This window comes from Salvelinus sp. IW2-2015, linkage group LG3, assembly GCF_002910315.2.
Source record: "Salvelinus sp. IW2-2015 linkage group LG3, ASM291031v2, whole genome shotgun sequence".
Taxonomy (NCBI): Eukaryota; Metazoa; Chordata; class Actinopteri; order Salmoniformes; family Salmonidae; genus Salvelinus; species Salvelinus sp. IW2-2015.
Genome location: NC_036840.1, coordinates 6,111,682 through 6,125,178, shown reverse-complemented (window position 1 = coordinate 6,125,178; position 13,497 = coordinate 6,111,682).

Genomic DNA, 13,497 nt, shown 5'->3' with positions numbered 1-13,497 from the left:
AGATACAAGTTGACCATGACGAGATAACTTTCGCTCCAACACTTCATCTCTAACAAATGGTGGCATGTTAGAAAGTATAACTTTCTTCGCCAGATTTATAAGAGGAAATACCAAAATGCAACACCACTCTCAACTATCGTATTCACTTTTTCATTGGAATCTAAGAATATCACTACAGCGCTATTCATCGAGGCTGATTTTATGCTACAGTATCATACCCAATGATAGCGCCAACTGCTAAGCTACATTCTTCCAGCAGGAATCTTTTCTCCATGCTGCCGACTAAGTATTTCAAATCCCAACCCCAAGCGAGTGACAACCAGCCCCACATGCTGATTGTGCCCTCGAGAAAAACAACCTCAACTATCACACCACCCCTATACGTGCTGAGTGACAATGAGACAAATATAACCTTAAAACAACTAACCTAATCAATATACAGTATATATATATACAGTTGAAGTTGGAAGTTTACATACACTTAGGTTGGAGTCATTAAAACTAGTTTTTCAACCACTCCACAAATTTCTTGTTAACAAACTATGGTTTTGGCAAGTTGGTTAGGACATCTACTTTGTGCATGACACAAGTAATTTTTCCAACAATTGTTTACAGACAGATTATTTCACTTATTATTCACTGCATCACAATTCCAGTGGGTCAGACGTTTACATCCACTAAGTTGACTGTGCCCTTAAAAAGCTTGGAAAATTCCAGAAAATTATGTCATGGCTTTAGAAGCTTCTGATTAGGCTAATTGACATAATTTGAGTCAATTGGAGTGACCTGGATATATTTTCAAGGCCAACCTTCAAACTCAGTGCCTCTTTCGCTTGACATCATGGGAAAATCAAAAAGAATCAGCCCAAAAAATTGTAGACCTCCACAAGTCCGGTTCATCCTTGGAGCAATTTCCAAACGCCTGAAGGTACCCACGTTAATCTGTAAAAAACATAGTACGCCAACAATAACACCATGGGACCACGCAGCCGCCATACCGCTCAGGAAGGAGACCGTATTTCTGTCTCCTGGAGAATGAACGTACTTTGGTAACGAAAATGCAAATCTAATCCCAGAACAACAGCAAAGGACCTTGTGAAGATGCTGTAGGAATCAGGTACAAAAGTATCTATATCCACAGTAAAAACGAGTCCTATATCGCATCCTGAAGAGCCGCTCAGCAAGGAAAGCAACTGCTCCAAAACCGCCATAAAAACACCAGAACTAATACGGTTTGCAACTGCACATGGGGACAAAGATCATACTTTTTGGAGAAATGTCCTCTGGTCTGATGAAACAAAAATAGAACTGTTTGGCCATCGTTATGTTTGGAAGAAAAAGGGGGAGGCTTGCAAGCCGAAGAACATCATCCCAACCGTGAAGCACGGGGGTGGCAGCATCATGTTGTGGGGGTGCTTTGCTGCAAGAGGGACTGGTGCACCTCACAAAATAGATGGCATCATGAGGGAGGAAGATTATGTGGATATATTGAAGCAAGACATCAGTCAGGAAGTTAAAGCTTTGTCGCAAATGGTTCTTCCAAATGAACAATGACCCCAAGCATACTTCCAAAGTTGTGGCAAAATGGCTTAAGGACAACAAAGTCCTAGGTATTGGAGTGGCCATCACAAAGCCCTGACCTCAATCCTATAGAACATTTGTGGGCAGATCTGAAAAAGCGTGTGCGAGCAAAGAGGCCTACAAACCTGACTCAGTTACACCAGCTCTGTCAGAAGGAATGGTTCAGAATTCACCCAACTCTTTGTGGGAAGCTTGTGGGAGGCTACCCAAAACTTTTGACACAAGTTAAACAGTTGAAAGGCAATGCTACCAAATACTAATTGAGTGTATGTAAACTTCTGACCCACTGGGAATGTGATGAAACAAATAAAAGCTGAAATAAATCATTCTCTCTACTATTATTCTGACATTTCACATTCTTAAAATAAAGTGGTGATCCTAACTGACCGAAGTTGGTGAATTTTTGATAGGATTAAATATCAGGAATTGTGAAAAACTGAGTTTAAATGTATTTGGCTAAGGTGTATGTAAACTTCTGACTTCAACTGTATATATATATATATACACTGAAAACACCGAAACCCAATGGAGTGAAAAAATGTCAGTCGTTCTCACTAACGCTCCTGCTTCCCGACTCACCCCAAGCATGCACTCTGGTGAGAGAGAGAGAGAGAGAGAGAGACGAAACAATTCGCTTTTTTATCCGCCCCCTTGCTCTAGGTCATGGTGGAAAAAGTGGTCAAATGTCATACTTGAGTAAAAGTAAAGATACCTTAATAGAAAATGACTCATGTAAAGTGTAAGTCACCCATTAAAATACTATTTGAGTAAAAGTAAAAAATGATTTGGTGTTAAATATACTGAAGTATCTAAAGTAAATGGAATTTCTAAAATGTACCTAAGTATCAAAAGTAAAAGTATAAATCATTTACAATTCGTTATATTATGCAAACCAGATGGCACAATTGTCTTTTTTAAATATATTGACAGATAGCCAGGGGCACACTCCAACACTCATTTTACAAATGAAGCATTTGTGTTAAGTGAGTCTGCCAAATCAGAGGCAGTCGGGATGACCAGGGATGTTCTCTTGATAAGTGTGTGATTTGGACCATTTTCCCGTCAAAATGTAACAAGTACTTTTGGGTGTCAGGGAAAACATATAGAGTAAAAAGTTCATTATTTTCATTAGGAGCGCAGTGAAGTAAAAGTAAAAGTTGACAAAAATAKAAATAGTAAAGTAAAGTATAGATAACCCATAAAACTAATTAAGTAGTACTTAAGTACTAAAGTACTTAGTACTTTAAAGTATTTTTACTAAAGTACTTTACACGACTGCTCTAAGTGTACCATTTACAGCCAATCTCACAGCAGGCCACCTCTAATTCAACGAATCGTAACAGCAGCCTTTGTTCTCCTACCCATAGGAGAACAGTGGCAACTCTCACTGCTATCGTCCTATTCCTACTCATCCTTCTTGAAATTGCCGTTGCCATGATTGAAGCCTACGTCTTCCACCTCCTCCTTTATCTACAAGAACATGTCTAATGGCACACCAAGCACACGCATACCACATGGTTGACCCAAGCCCCTGACCRCTAACCSGYGCWATYGCCRCCCTTTTACTTACATCAGGCACTGCAGTCTGATTCCACTTCCATTCACTCACACSRCTAACTTTTGTTTATTATCTATTTCACTTGCTTTGGCAATGTAAACATAKGTTYCCCATGCCAATAAAGYCCTTAAATTAAATTRAKWGARAGRARRGAGAGAGAKAGTAGAGWGGGAGAGAGGCCCAKCCWGYYTGTYYKKCYYRMYMWRCAYKSWCTGKSTGKKWKWWAKMWMKCTSTCTKTCTSTSKMTSCATCCATCCTTCACCTCTCCTTAAAGCCATTCATCTGTCCACACATTGATCTCAGTTGATTCACATTCAACTCACAACAGGAGGCCGCTGAAAGACATATTGATTCTGCATGCTGTGTGTGTGTGTGTGTGTGTGTGTGTGTGTGTGTGTCAACATTCGCAGGTACGCAGACTGTATCTTCTGGCTGAGACACTGCTCATGCACTTTAGACTAGATGAGCTGACTTGATGAGAGAAGAGGTGGAACAGGACCATAGCGAGAGGAGGAGAGGAACGCTGGTGAAGAAAGAATATACAGTCATAACAGTGGACAGATGGACATTCCACCTCACAGCAGCATTCCATTGTGAGTTTAATAGAAGTGATGTTGTATAATGCATAGGTGCATTGATCACCTCTCAAAGTGTGTTTCCTTTCACTTTTTATTTTCTGTCACAACATCAAAGTCTAGTGTCCCTCCACATTGAATGGACCTACATAGTTCTTGGAGATTGAGAGGAAGGGAGGAGAAAGAAAGTCGAATTTAAAGGTTACAGAGAGGAGTGTAGGGGGAGGTGAGGTTATAGGTCATGGGAGGCCGTAAGGGTACCTGATGTTTTGGGGTTAGGGACATCCCCTCCTCCCTCTCTCTCCTCTCCCCTGTGTGTCTTTTGTCAGGTTATTTCCTGCCTGTCGGAGGCATCTTGTTTCTGTGCGTTAACCTTTAATGTGAGTGATGGGGTTCTTATTGTCTGTGAGGCAATAACTGTCTGGACACAGGTAATCTTCACGGTGACTGTGTCGAATCGAGTTTCCTACGCCGGCCCGAGCGTCTTTGGAGCGGGATCACACACTTGCACCACATTTGCACACTCCTCGCTTGTCTCTCCTGCGAGCAAACACACCACAACCACACACACACACACACACACACACACACACACACACACACACACACACACACACACACACACACACACACACACACACACACACAACACACACACACCACACACACACACCACACACACACACACACACACACACACAGAGCACTGTTTTCAAGTATCACAGGCAGCAGAGAAAAGAAGGTAATTGTTGTGGGTGATTGTCTGGGTGGTATTCTAACTTGGCTGGAGCAGACTGGGAGGCTGGTAGGTTGACCTGGGCTGGAGCATTCTAGAAGGCTGTTGGGTTGACCTGGGCTGGAGCAGACTGGGAGGCTAGTAGGTTGACCTGGGCTGGAGCAGACTGGGAGGCTAGTAGGTTGACCTGGGCTGGAGCAGACTGGGAGGCTGGTAGGTTGACCTGGGCTGGAGCATTCTAGAAGGCTGGTTGGGTTGACCTGGGCTGGAGAGACTGGGAGGCTAGTAGGTTGACCTGGGCTGGAGCAGACTGGGAGGCTAGTAGGTTGACTGGGCTGGAGCAGAACTGGGAGGCTGGTAGGTTGACCTGTGCTGGAGCATTCTGAGGCTGGCAGGGTGACCTGGGCTGGACACACTGTGCTGGAGCAGACTGGGAGGCTGGTTGGCTGACTTGGGCTGGATAACACTGGGAGGCTGGTTAGGTTGATCTGGGCTGGAGCAGACTGGGAGGCTGGTAGGTTGACCTGGGCTGGAGCAGACTGGAGGCTTAGTTGACCTGGGCTGGAGCAGACTGGGAGGCTAGTAAGGTTGACCTGGGCTGGAGCAGACTGGGAGGCTAGTAGGTTGACCTGGGCTGGAGCAGACTGGGAGGCTGGTAGGTTGACCTGGGCTAGACCACACTGTGCTGGAGCAGAATGGGAGGCTGGTTGGCTGACCTGGGCTGGATCACACTGGGAGGCTGGTAGATTGATCTGGGCTGGAGCAGACTCGGAGGCTGGTGCAGTGGCGTCATACTGTGTGGTGGAGGCCATGTTGGTTATGCTGGTCTCAGGTTCTGCGTGTTGTACCAAACTGGTGGACATGTTATCTAGATGCAGAGGACATGAGGACTAGCTGATGGTTGAGGGTGTTAATGTACCTCTCTCTCTGCTCTAGATCTTCTCTTGTTGTGCTCAGATGGTCTCTGAGGTCATCATTTGTCTGACTCAGTTTGTTCATTCTGCTTTCTAATTTAACAATAGATGCTCTGCTCTCCTGCCTGAAATGTTTAATCTCTTCTTTTAGTTTCTGGACATCCTCTTGAAGCTTCTTTTCTTCTTGCAACTGTTAAGATCCGCAAACAGGCATTCATTGTTCTGTTCCATCATCAAACCTTTGGAACTTTTTTTAGCTTTCTCCGTTTGGATGTCTGGTAGGTAAACAATTTCCATAGCAACGCTGGTGATGTTGGCTCCTGAGTGGTGCAGCGGTCTAAGGCACTACATCTCAGTGCTGGAGGTGTCACTACAGACCCTGGATTGATTCCAGGCTGTATTACAACCGGCCGTGATTGGGAGTCCCATAGGGCGGTGCACAATTGGCCCAGCATCGCCCGGGTTAAGGTTTGGCCGGGGTAGGCCGTCATTGAACAGCCAGACCTCATAGGCAGCATTCTAATAAAGTAGAATATAGCATTTGACATGTTACACGCAGACAATCTCCAGGCTGAGATTGTGACAACACTATCTCAACTTTCAGATTAGTCTTGACTTAACGTCTACGCTGGCTGTATGTGTGTGAGGAATAACCTTGTCTGCTTTGATAATGTGTGTTTGCTTCATGGTTTCTGTGTGTCATTTTCTCCAGACAGTTTTTGGTCATGGCTCTTCCTGCCTCTGGCTCTGTGTTGGCTTGTAATTGGACAGAGAAGATGGCAAATAGGGGCACAGTTCAGACTAAATATTTTCTCTTACTTTCTATTTTGCTCTCGTTCTCTTCCTCTTTCCATCCTTTACCCTCTCCATTTCTCCTGCCCTTTTTGACTTAAAGGATGTTCTATTTCCATCAGGCTTCTTTATCTTCTCTTCCTCTCTTCCTTCTCTGATCTTCCTTCCTTTCATTTTACGCCCTGTGTGGGGTGCAGAGTGGTGTCTGTGTGTTGGTCTCTGTGTTCAGTTAAGGTCAGCTACTGAATAAGATTTCTGATGGGTAGACCCATCCTCTGATCCTGCTTTGACCATACTCATTGGTTGCTGTGAGGTTGGGCCAACGTTGGCCACTGACCTGCCTTTGGTCTCGCTGGCTCTATCTGACTCACTCACACAYCTTYGCTYGCTTTYTTGGATCATGGCCCCTCGAMATGTGGATCTGTACACAGTACTATTCTGGRCCAGGTCCCAGGCTGATGTGGGCMAGRTCYCAGGCTGATGTAGGGTTGAGTCCCAGGTTGTGTATCTGACTTTCCAGAATATTGTTTTTTGGAGAAGAGTAGCTATCAGCCTTTGGTGCATTCTTCTTTTCTTTTTAATTTTGTTTCATCGTCGATAAAGTGCAGCGAGACCGGTTTGTCAACACACCTCCGCCCMTCTCTACTGTAGGCTGTCTCTCTGCCTGCTCGCCTTTCCTGTGCTCTCTCTCGCGCCACAAAGTGAGGCTTTTGCGTGATAAAGTTCAAAGCGACATAATTCATTTTGAGAAAGACAGAGAGAAACTGACACAGACATCAAAAGGAGAGAAAAGGCCTTGTGATGGGGAGGACTGTGAAAGGATGCCAACGTTGTGTGTGCGAGTCAACGTACAAAAGAGAAAACAGTCTCCGGCTCCCTACACACACCCGCTCGCCGAGGACCCTGGGTTGTGATGTATCTGCCATCACGAAACAAGGCACAGAGATTGCTTTTAATCTTGTAAKGCTGGTCGAATTATGAAAAGGCATGTGTAGGGCACTGTGTGCTTTTTTAAATGATTGGATTTAATTGAAGCAAGTCTGTCTCAGGGAAGGAGGAGATACAGGAAGCTCTTTGTGTGTTTGTGTGCATGTGTGTGTGTGTCAAACTGGGGGTGGCCATAGGGGCATGTACTTGATGCATGCAGCTGCATTAGTTCATAGAGGATCAATCAGAACTCAAACCAAGTACTTCAACGGCGTCCTGGTTGTATCTAACAGTCGCAGCCCGTTTCAATAATAGATCCGTCACAGTTGGTTAGTTCTGCTATTTGAGGTCTATTGGTCTCTATTGTTAACTCAGACGTCTATCATATCTCCATTAGTAATGTCTGTAAAAGGACACGGGTTCTGCACTGCTCTACTCTGCTCTGCAGACAAATYTGCGTCCCAAATGGCACCCTATTTCCTATATAGTGCACTCATTTTTTACCAGGGTCCTATGGATAGTGCACTATGTAGGAAATAGGGTGTCATTTGGTACACATGCATCAAAGCAGAGGTATGAACGGTCCATTAGGCCAGCGGCTCTTTTAAAACACATTCTCTTTAATGCCCGAGCAAATTGGAGCTAAAACGGAGCAAAGTGTCATTAATTCTACAGTTCACTTCTGCCATCGTTAGGGCCACATCAAATTGCACTTAAAATGCTGTTTAGGTTAGCTAATGTTACAAGCAAGGGACAAGTGTATGTGTGTGTGCATGTGGGCATCCAGCGAACAAACACGCACACACAGACACATAAACACACACAGTTTTGGTTAAATTATRAAAACAAATTCTGTCRGCCTTATACGTTTATTTTCGTTCATTGCCATAAGTGACCCATGGTGGCGTGACAGCGGGATCAATATAAATATCTCTATCAAGACGCGTTTCTAAATGGGGCTRTTCACATCTCTAAGGCAACCCTGCAACTAAACATGACACATTTTGCACAGCAACAGAGACTTTTGTGTGGGCTTGATCTAACGCCATGTGATCATAGTGTGAGAAATGAAAGACACAGAGGAGGGAGATGGAGGCGGRGACATAGACTCCTCTCCTATAGAGAACCAACATTCCACATGGGGAACAATTCCTCTAAGTCATGTCATGTGGAGTAAGACGCATCTTCCACCTTATGACATATATCACCAAGCAAACAACTGAGGAAGTAGAGAAGGTAATGTTATTATTGTCCTTCATTTGCCGTACCGTATCTCACTTTACTACCTCCCAGGTCTACATGCCTGTGTACGACTGTGAGCACTAGTGGAATTCTACTCCATGAAGTGTCATGTTTAGTCCGTGTTCAGTTTGCGTCATATTTAAACTCATCCACTGCAGTGTGATTCAGCTCTTTCCCTCCTCCCTGGCCTGCCCTGTATATTAATGAGGGCCCATTTAAGACCCTAGTTAATGTCAGAGCTGCCTCTGCCTGTGTTTCTGCCTGTGTTTCTGCCTGTGTTTCTGCTTGTGTCTCTGCCTGTGTTTCTGCCTGCCTGCATGCCTGCCTGCCTGCCTGCCTGCCTGCCTGCCTAGGGACCCTGTAGACTCAGCAGAAAGTACTGATGCCAAATGTGTCTTCCCTCCTCTGGGCTCATGAGGCCTTTAGTTTCTGTCTCTTTGTTTTTCCTCCTGCGTCATTAACTGGAGCTGTTTGTTTTCCCTCCATTTCTAAAACGCAGGAGTTTGGTCAGGCACTGATGTGAGTACGTACTGTAGCAAATATATACTGTATGTTGAGATTCACTCAAGCTTAGCTTTTACCTTGAAACATACAAATTAAGTGAGGTAATGACTGAGGGAAAGGAGGAATGGAGGGCTGTGTAACCGTCCGTTGGAGTACGAGGGCTTTATCTAAATGACAGGGGACTCTTCTTTGTCCTCAGTGGCACAGAACACAGCGAGAAAACAAGGTCAATGACCTATAACTGTGTCCAAGTATGTTTTCATTCAGATTCAACTTTACGTCAAAGCAGGGACAAACGTATGTATTTGTGCATTTGTATGAAACTAGGTGAGATGAGTAAAAACATGCAGGGGATGAGGATGGTGAATGTCAGGGGTGCGTTTGTGTTCAGTTGAGAGGGCACAGCGGGTTGCAGCCTGCCCTGACAAAACAAAGGCCAAACGAAGACATGGGGCCGTGCTCACAGAGAGATGGAGAGTTACTGTCCAAACTGAAGACACATAACACGCCAGGAAGAATGTAGAAAACTGAGGAAAACAGCTACTTAGACAGAAATAGAAATGTGCTTCTGTAACTGGCACCTGAGCCCAAACAACAAGGCCAAAACCATACACGTACACATATACATGGAATGACTATCTCTATGCAGGCACAACCATGTCATTTGCACCAGTATTATGAAGCTGTTAACGACACTCACTATCTTGAAAAAGAAGAGATGCGACTTGTAAAATTGTTCATTCTTGCGTTTCAATCAGTGACTTATTGAGACCTGGGGGAACCAGATGTGTGAACTCAGGACAATCCCTGACTTTAAAAGATAATTTATAGATCAATTGGGCTGCTTCCCTGAATGACTGGAGCTGTGCCTGTCACGGCCGTCGTTCAAGGAAGACCAAAGTGCAGCGTGGTGAGCGTACATTTCCTTCTTTTTTTTAGAAAGTCGCCAACAAAACAAGAAACAAAATAAACGACTGTGAAGCTTACGAAGGCTAAGTGCCACTAACAAAAGTCAACTACCCACAATCACAGGTGGGAAAAAGGGCTGCCTAAGTATGATTCCCAATCAGAGACAACGATAGACAGCTGTCCCTGAATGAGAACCATACCCGGCCAAAACGTAGAAACACAAATCATAGAAATAAAGGACATAGAATGCCCACCCAAATCACACCCTGACCAAACCAAAAAGAGACATAAAAAAGTCTCTCTAAGGTCAGGGCGTGACAGTGCCCCTCTAGAATAAAATGATGTTGATACTGCAGTGAAAATACATAGGCTTCATAGATATGTAGCATTTAGCAACATCATCTCTATAATACAAATAATTTACAGTTGAAGTCGGAAGTTTACATACACTTAGGTTGGAGTCATTAAAACTCGTTTTTCAACCACTCCATAAAATTTCTTGTTAACAAACTATAGTTTTGGCAGTTCGATTAGGATGTCTACTATATGCATGACACAGGTAATTTTTCCAACAATTGTTTACAGACAGATTATTTCACTTATAATTCACTGTATCACAATTCCAGTGGGTTAGAAGTTTACATACACTAAGTTGACTATACCTTTAAACAGCTTGGAAAATTCCAGAAAATTATGGCATGGTTTTAGAAGCTTCTGATAGGCTAATTGCATTTCAAGGCCTACCTTCAAACTCCGTGCCTCTTTGCTTGACATCATGGGAAAATCAAAAGAAAGCCAAGACCTCAGAAAAAAAACTGTAGACCTCCACAAGTCTGGTTCATCCCTGGGAGCAATTTCCAAATGTCTGAAGGTACCACGTTCATCTGTACAAACAATAGTACGCAAGTATAAACACCATGGGACCACGCAGCCATCATACCGCTCAGGAAGGAGACACGTTCTGTCTCCTAGAGATGAATGTACTTTGGTGCGAAAAGTGCAAATTAATCCTAGAACAACAGCAAAGGACCTTGTGAAGATGCTGGAGGAAACAGGTACAAAAGTATCTATATCCACAGTAAAACGAGTCCTATATCAACATAACCTGAAAGGCCGCTCAGCAAGGAAGAAGCCACTGCTCCAAAACCGCCATAAAAAAGCCAGACTACGGTTTGCAACTGCACATGGTGATAAAGATCATACTTTTTGGAGAAATGTCCTCTGGTCTGATGAAACAAAAATAGAACTATTTGGCCATAATGAACATCATTATGTTTGAAGGAAAAAGGGGGAGGTTTGCAATCTGAAGAACACCATCCCAACCGTGAAGCACGGGGGTGGCAGCATCATGTTGTGGGGGTGCTTTGCTGCAAGAGGGACTGGTGCACTTCACAAAATAGATGGCATCCTGAGGTAGGAAACTTATGTGGATATATTGAAGCAACATCTCAAGACATCAGTCAGGAAGTTAAAGCTTGGTCGCAAATGGGTCTTCCAAATGGACAACGACCCCAAGCATACTTACAAAGTTGTAGCAAAATGGCTTACAGACAACAAAGTCAAGGTATTGGAGTGGCCATCACAAAGCCCTGACCTCAATCGCATAAAAAAAATTGTGGGCAGAACTGAAAACGTGTGTGTGAGCAAGGAGGCCTACAATCCTGATTCAGTTACACCTGCTCTGTCAGGAGGAATGGGGCTAAATTCACCAAACTTATTGTGCGAAGCTTGTGGAAGGCTACCCAAAACGTTTGACCCAAGTTAAACAATTTAAAGGCAATGCTACCAAATACTAATTGAGTGTATGTAATCTTCTGACTCACTGGGAATGTGATGAACGATATAAAAGCTGAAATAAATCATTCTCTCTACTATTATTCTGACATTTCACATTCTTAAAATAAAGTGGTGATCCTAACTGACCTAAGACAGGGAATTTTTACTAGGATTAAATGTCAGGAATTGTGAAAAACTGTGTTTAAATGTATTTGGCTAAGGTGTATGTAAACTTCCGACTTCAACTGTGTATTAGAGCAGGATGTACAAATATGTCCCCACCATACCCAGCCTCCGCACAGTGTGTAGACAGAGAAAAACAGAGATGACATTATAAAATAAAGAGAGAGAGAGATTGCCCATTATTTAACAGAGATTGCGCCTTCCTCGGTCTTCAGCCCGTAACAGACTGACAAAACAGCAATAGAACATCTCTTCATTCACCCTGTCTCCTTCTCCCTTATCCCCCCCTCTTTCCCTCTTTTTCTCTCTCTCTCTCTCTCTCTCTCTCTCTCTCTCTCTCTCTGCGTGTTAATGAATATTTAAGTCAGAGTGCAGGATATAAGGCATGTGAGGGGGTCAGAGGAGGCATGCGTTACTCCCTCTCTCCCCCCGAGGATACAAGGAATGAAACATACATTAAACACATTTACCAGAAGTTTCCTTTCAGAAAAACACTTCATATCGTCTGTTGTTCTCCCCGCAACTAATATCGTTTTGAATTAAAACAGTGACAGGTTATCTTAATCTAATATCAGAGACAATTGCAGCCGAGTACCTCGTCGTAGCGACGGAAAGGAATCCGGATCAGAATTGGACATGCACTCTGCGGATTAAATGACGGATGGGGGGGAAATAAATCATTATGGTCTACATTGGGAAATATCGTTTTGTGTTATTGCGTGGTGGCGTGGTATAGCATTGTCTCTCGCACACTCCACGGATATCCAATCTTGTATTGTAAACAAGCGTCGGAGATAGATAGAGGAAGATGTTATTGTGTTATTCAACTCTGTGTCTCATAGCTGCAATATCAAAATATCAAAATAATGGCAGTCCCTAATGAAGTAATGCCATTTTATTATTTATGGTTTCTGTCTCTGCGTAGCTGGAAACCTCCCGGTAGTGTATCTGTGTGAGATTTTTGAAACCCCGGTCTTTAAATGAAGACACTCAAAGAAAATTTGAATTCTAATGTGATTTTGGAAAATAGACCATTTTCTTTTGAAGCACCCTTCGATTGGAGAATTGCCTCTTAAATGTGTGTGCCTGTATGGTGATGTTTTTCACTTCAGATAGACTGTGACTGATTATGTCGTGACATGTGCGTATGTATGCATGCATACACAGACACACACACAGACGCAGGCACACACACAAACACTGGTACACACCCACGAGCGGTTTAAACTGTCTGAGCCCTGCTGAAGCAGAAGTCTGTTCTTTGGTGGCGTCTAGTGTCCAGGCCGATGGCATGTGTCACTACCCATCACCAAGTCTCCCTCAAACCAGATCTGTCACTTTAACCCAGTCAACTAGTGTAGAACACAGGGGACAGGCACCGTCACACAGGCTAGGGACTGACAGAGGAATGGGTAGAAGTGGAGGAGGGCGGCGGGAGAGGAAGAGATGGGGGAGACGTGTTCTGTAGCACAGTGGCTTGAGACAAAGGAAAGGAAGGATGAAAGAGGGGTGAGAGAGCTTCGGGTGGGGGCAGAGAAGGAAAGAGGGATGATAGGAAGGAGCGAGCGAAAGAGAGAGACATGAATGAAGGACGGGGTGCAGAGTTAAGGCATAATGTATCATTTTTATATCAGCGCCACCCCGGAGATCCCTGCCTCGGCCCATCCATCCATCACACCAGTGTCTGGGCGCTGGCGCTGTCACCAGACACGAAGGCACATCATTGTGAGTACACAGACTCAGCCATGCTTCACTGCGCTAGAGGCAGGTGAGAGGATGTTCTGCAGAGGGATCTCTGTG